General features: G+C 48.9%; 1 pseudogene; it reads right to left on the minus strand.

The window, feature by feature from the left end:
* Positions 1–296: 296 nt before the first annotated feature.
* On the minus strand, positions 297–5,285 carry LOC115542700 (protein mono-ADP-ribosyltransferase PARP12-like; annotated as a pseudogene).
* Positions 5,286–6,267: the final 982 nt, after the last annotated feature.

The raw sequence follows: 6,267 nt of genomic DNA on the forward strand, positions 1-6,267 counted from the left end.
GGACTTCTTGTATGTAGGGCCCAGAAATCGGTGCTACGCCCCTGTAAGCAGTCCTATGTTAACCGCAGAGACGAAGGCAACCTGTATGCTTTAGGATTAGAACTCAATGATTAGGATCAGGTCATAATTTTCCACAACACACATCTCTGACAGTGTTGCCAGATTGGGCCAGATCTCTCGCCGTTAGCCGTGTTCACCCCCTCTTTCAGGGGCTACTTCGCGACGTGAGGTGGTGTAACGTCGCTGGTGGCCTTGGTCATCACAGATCACAGGGTACTTCTGTATGTACGTATGTGTAAAGTAAATGGGCCAAGAAAATTTACTCACTGATAATCGAGACTACAATTGGCACAGAAACAATGCAGACTCAAAAACGATTTGATTTTTCAATAAATGTATATAGATTTTAAAAATAGATTCACAGTTACAAAGGCTATCACAGCTTGTTCCTTCAGGATGATACACACTACAGCAAATAAATGATGTTTTTAACCCTGCAAAACAACCTGTGTTTTAAGGTAATCAAACGCAATCATGACATTGGTCGTAGTGTAGTTGGTTCGTGTGTAGTTGCTGCCCTCTGCTGGCCACAGGTCAGTACAGCCATTTAAATGTTTTATATACACTCGTGATGACGTCCTCTCGCTGACGTGTGGACAGACTGGATTCGTCGTGAATCCTTCATCAAGGCCAGCTGTGGTTTCCATCGATTTGAAAAATTATTCAACTGTGCAATCAAACTCATATGCACAGAGCAACTCAAATATCATCTCCCCCGGTTACCATAAAGCATTTTTCTCTGTGTATATTGCATAATTGTGACGTACATCAATACATTTTCTTATTAGTATACCTCCGGCTTTTCAGAATATACCTCATGTTGAAGGGCGAGTCGAGACCCAAAGCCCTTCCACAGAACCACCGCCCTTTCACGACCCAAAGGTAGATCTAAAAAACCAAAACAGATTCCCAAAGTCCTCCAGGGGCGTGTCTCCATGACTCCCGAGTCCCGACACACCATGACTCAGCAGAACTCACCGGGGATGCGACCCTCATGAGCCCTGCGCCCCAATCCAACACCCTAACAGAAACCACCTTAGTAGCTCTGCCTCCCCGCCCCGTCCCGCCCTAGCTCACCACACACTTCTTCGGGCTAGGGGAGGTCGGGGGGACATAGAACTGTGAAGTGGGTTCCTCGTAGGCCTGGGTGTACACCGGCGTGGCTGTCAATCTGCGGAGGAGCGTGGCCCTGTGCACGGGCATGGCACTAGGCACGGGTGTGGCCGTTGGCACGCGTGTGGCTCTTGGCACAGGCGTGGCACTGGGCACGGGCGTGGCCCTTGGCACGGGCGTGGCACTGGCCTAGAACACAGACCCGCGCACAAACCTGGCACTGGGCACGGACGTGGCACTGGGCATGGGTGTGGCACTGGGCACAGGCGTGGCCGTTGGCACGCGTGTAGCTCTTGGCACGGACGTGGCACTAGGCACGGGCGTGGCACTGAGCATGGGCATGGGCATGCCCGTTAGCATGCGTGTGGCTCTTGGCACGGGCGTGGCACTGGGCACGGGTGTGACCCTTGGCACGGGCGTGGCACTGGGCACGGGCGTGGCACTGGGCACGGGCGTGGCACGGGCGTGGCACTGGGCACAGGCTTGGCACTGGGCACAGGCTTGGCACTGGGCACGGGCATGGCTGTTGGCATGCGTGCTGCTCTTGGCACGGGCGTGGCACTGGGCATGGGCGTGGCACTGGGCACATGCGTGGCCCTTGGCACGGTCATGGCACTGGCCAAGGATGCGGACCTGCTTACCAACATGCCAGTTCGTAAGCAGTACCGGCGCGGCGGCAGTACCGGCGTGGCGGCCAGTACCCCGGAGAACAAGTCGTCTGGAGCCCACACCTTTTCTCGCTTTTCCTTGTAAGTGAGCAGGAACTCCGGGTAGATCTGAGGCCGGTTGAAGATGACAAAGATGGAAGGCGAGAGGATGTCGTTGACGCAGCTGTCGAATAAGAGGGCGGACGCGCGTAGCCGGCCTCGCCCCGGGTGTGGTGACCCACCAGCACCCGGGACACGAACATGGAGCGGACCCTCGAGGCGTTCCCGGTGTAGTTGTGGGAGTAGCTGGCGTCCCGGGCGAAATAACTTCCTGGGGATGGGGAGATAGGAGTCGAGGAGGGGAGAGGGGGAGACAGAGGAGGGAAGGGGAGAGGGGGAGAAGAGGAGATAAGACAGAGGAGAGAAGAGAGGGGGAAGTGTGACAAGATAAGAAGAGAAGAAATATGAAGTGTTGCTTTAACTCCAGCTTGTGCTTGTGTTTTGAAACACAAGCACATTCATCTTATCATCTTAAGATGATAAGATGTTCATCTTATCCAAAAAGGCTCAACCCTTTTCAAGTATATCGTCACATCTAAACTTTTTTTGGTCAGCCTTTGGCTATCCAAGCCAATCGAACACATGTCAGTTGTTAAAGTGGCAGTCTGTAGGATTTAGTGCCATCTAGAGGTGAGAATGCAGATTGCAACCAACCGAATATCGCCCCTGCCTCACCTTTCCCTTTCCACGACGTAGGACAGGTAAGGCGGCGATACCGACCTGTGAGGTGCCAGTAGGTATCGACTAGCTTTAGGTCATAGTTTGAAAGCTTAAGTATGACAGTGATCATGATTTAACATTTGAAACTAGTCCTTCTTCGTCCATTCTAGGCTACTGTAGAAACATGGCAGCCTCCATGGCATTGGACGCCCTCTGTAGACATTATAGGTTCATTGTAAATCAACAACACACGATTGGGATATTTTTTTATGGGCTGTATGATAACTCAAACACACTTTTGTATACACAATCCCTGCCACGACTGTTGTGCTGCATGCCACTTATCCTACACACTGCACCTTTAAGCCCTGCAGCGGTGTCGTAGCGGTTAGCTCACCGTTGCCGTAGACGGTCCCGTGGGTTCCGCAGATCCTCCAGTCAAAGTTTGAGCAGCAGATGGCGTCGATGAACTTGGAGTCTGTGCCGTGGAACAGCTTGCTCTCGGCCACGCAACGGCCCCCGTTCTTCGTCTTCATTTGTTCCCTTTGCCTTTTATAAAACAGGATTTAAAAAATATTGTTAATATTTCAGTTGATTGTTGCAAACGTTATCGTTGAGTGGAACACCGCACAGGTCCGCACCGTACGAGTCGAACACGTACATAAAATGGCCGACGCGAGAGAAATCAAACACCGTATGGTGTTAGAATCAAAAAGATATTGCTTATAATGATAAAAATAATAGTGTTTAATGCTTATGATAAAAAATCGTGTTTTTAAACCTTGTCCTTTTAACCATTTAAAAGGGTTAGGGGTTTAAATGACAGTTGATCATCATAAGCGTTATCTCTTTGAGTCGAACATCGTGCTGTGTTCGATTTTCCTGGTGTCGGCCATTTTACGTCTTCTCCGACCGAGCGACGTACAACTGAAATTGGTCCCAGAGACTCTTGTTCTGAATCCTCTCGATCTTCACGATGTCAAAGTTGGTCATCGTCTGACGAAACAGCGTCTCCACCTCTTTGTATTCTTCGGACGAATCTTGCAGCGGAACTTTCTACCAGAGACGGAGGAGAACGGTCTTAATTTGCAAAATTTTCAAAGGTGTATATCATGAGACTCGTGTTTTTAATTACTTTTTAAATACATCCTAAATTTGTTTATCATCAGGATGTCATCACCATCGACACTGGATAATACTGAGAAATAAAGAAGTTAACATCATTTTTCTTATAATGTTTCTATTAACGCATGTACTTTATGATCTTAAACTAAAAATGAAAGACGCAACATGTGGTTGCTTGTAACTCTTCTAATAAATTATAATTATCTTAACCTTATGTCCAGTCTCAGGAACCTGGGTCCTGTCCCAGTGCCTTGGCATAGCTAGGACATTTGTTGGACCATTTTGAGGCCTTCTACTGAAATAGAAAAACAATAATAACTTAACTTGCAGCGTAATAGAAAGGACCCGTGTGTGGTTTATTAGGCAGCTATCCAAAGTGCCCGATGTAAGAGTAGGGCTGTGTCTCACTGAAAGAGGAAGGTCAATATTAAGAAAGAGGTGTGAAGGCAGACACGACGATAAAAAGTCGCCAGTCAGTGGCGCTTTCTGAGGGCGTACAATCGTCTGTGCGTGGACATTTTCATAAAGTAGGAATGGAACATTTCCCAAAGCTTCGTGGTCATGAAGCAGTAAAAGTGATAGTGATTGGATTCATCAGGGTTGGAGCTGGGTATGGGTGTGCCTGAAGGGGGCTGGGTCATGCTTTTCTTATATTGTGTATAACTGGTTCTCAAATGGGGGTACGCACACCCCTAGGGGCACTTTGAGGTACCACAGGGGATACGAAGCAAATTAAAAAGTAAAGTTTATCTTTTTTTCCAACATGAGCAACTTTCAATTCTGAAAGCTAGACAATAGCAAATCGCAGAAACTGGACAAGTGGTTGAAACGTGACCCTTTTAATGTTCATGTTTACACTGCCAAATAGAACGCACATACATTATTCATGTTTCATTATATTTTATTCTGCCCAAAATGTTTTGTGCAGGTGAAGGGGGCACTCCTTCCGCTGAAAATATAACTTAGGGTGTACTCACACTACCATACTCAAGTACGATTGCCCCCCCCTCCCACCTCTGTGCCGCTGGCCTGTGCTCACACTAGGCAATCTCAACTGGGCTTGAGTACGGTTGCCTCTTGTACATACGGTTGCGTATTAGCATCTGTACCGTGGCTTGAGCACATCTCTCTGAAGTGTACTGAGGCCACGGAAAGTAACTGTACTTGAGTACGGGTGGCGTACTCACACTAGCCAAACGATCTAGACTTTAGGGGATGAACGTACTCGGGTGCGGTACAGATGGCATATTGTGAGTGTGCCCTTAGAGGGGGTACACTAGTAGAAAAAGTTTGAGAGACACTGGTTTAGCGGGACCAAGACGTTTGACTTCTCTAAAAGCTCACTCACACTAGGGCCGCGGCCCCGTGCCCGAGCTCATTTGCATACTAAAGTCTGGAACGTTTGGGTGACCACGCCCTCCGTATTCCAGCACGGAACAGCCCCTTGGCCACGGCACACTTGGGAGAGGTGTGCCGTGACCAAAGTACAGATGCTGATAAGATGACACGCGCACACTCCTTGCGCAACCCTTCTTTCTTTATAGGTCCATGCCCTTCTTCCCCACAACAATCATTTTAAACAATGGCGGCAAGCGGTTCACTGGTGGGTTTACGTTGGTGCGATGGTGAAGTCGAGTGTTTACTTGAAATTTGGGCCGACGACAGAATTCCGTCGCAGCTGGACACCACGCTTGGTGATGACGTATTTATCGTATTACGACGTGATGACGTATGTATGAAGGAGCAATCGTGCCCAGTGCGACGGCTAATGGGAGCAGTGTGACCACGGGCCAGCGGGGGGAGAAATCGTGCTGAATCCTCCTGCAGCACGGAACAGGCAAACTTGCCTAGTGTGAGTGCGCCCTTGATTGTGTAGTCCTGGGACCCTGCGGTGAACTCCATCACCTCCTGGGGGTCGTTCTGGAACTTCTGCTCCAGCTCTGTGCTGCTGTTGGTCTGGAGCGAGCGAGTGGGCGAATGAACACACACACACACACACACACACACACACACACACACACACACACACACACACACACACACACACACACACACACACACACACACACACACACACACACACACACACACACACACACACACAAAAGTGAGCTTTTGTAAGAACAAAACAGATTAGTATTTCTGTTTTTTTTTTCCTTTCAGGTCAGTTCTTTAAATAAATATTATTTAAGCATAATTTATGGCATTTTTTGTACTCTACCACCAATAATCTACCCTGGCCCCCCTAGCAGGTACTCTAAACTTAACATTTACAAACAACAAACAAACTATCGTCTTATGTCTGCAGATGTGAGCTGATTCAGGCTGGCGCCGCTTTGCGATGGTGCTGAACTCACCGGTGAATCGTACTGGTTCCAGTTCCCATGCTCATCCTCCCAGTACCAGAGCCACTCGGTGGTGAGTAGGAAGGTGGGCTGGAGGACTGAGGAGATGGAGGAGAGACGCCTGACCTTCTGGAGTCTACACGTCATGGTGTCAAAGCACACCACTTCTACATCCACCGTGCTGCAGGAAACATCACACACCGTTGACCCTCAGTATGTGGGTTTAGAGATTGCAAGTGCAGCACAGAAACACAACA

This window comes from Gadus morhua, chromosome 4 (genome assembly GCF_902167405.1).
Source record: "Gadus morhua chromosome 4, gadMor3.0, whole genome shotgun sequence".
Taxonomy (NCBI): domain Eukaryota; kingdom Metazoa; phylum Chordata; class Actinopteri; order Gadiformes; family Gadidae; genus Gadus; species Gadus morhua.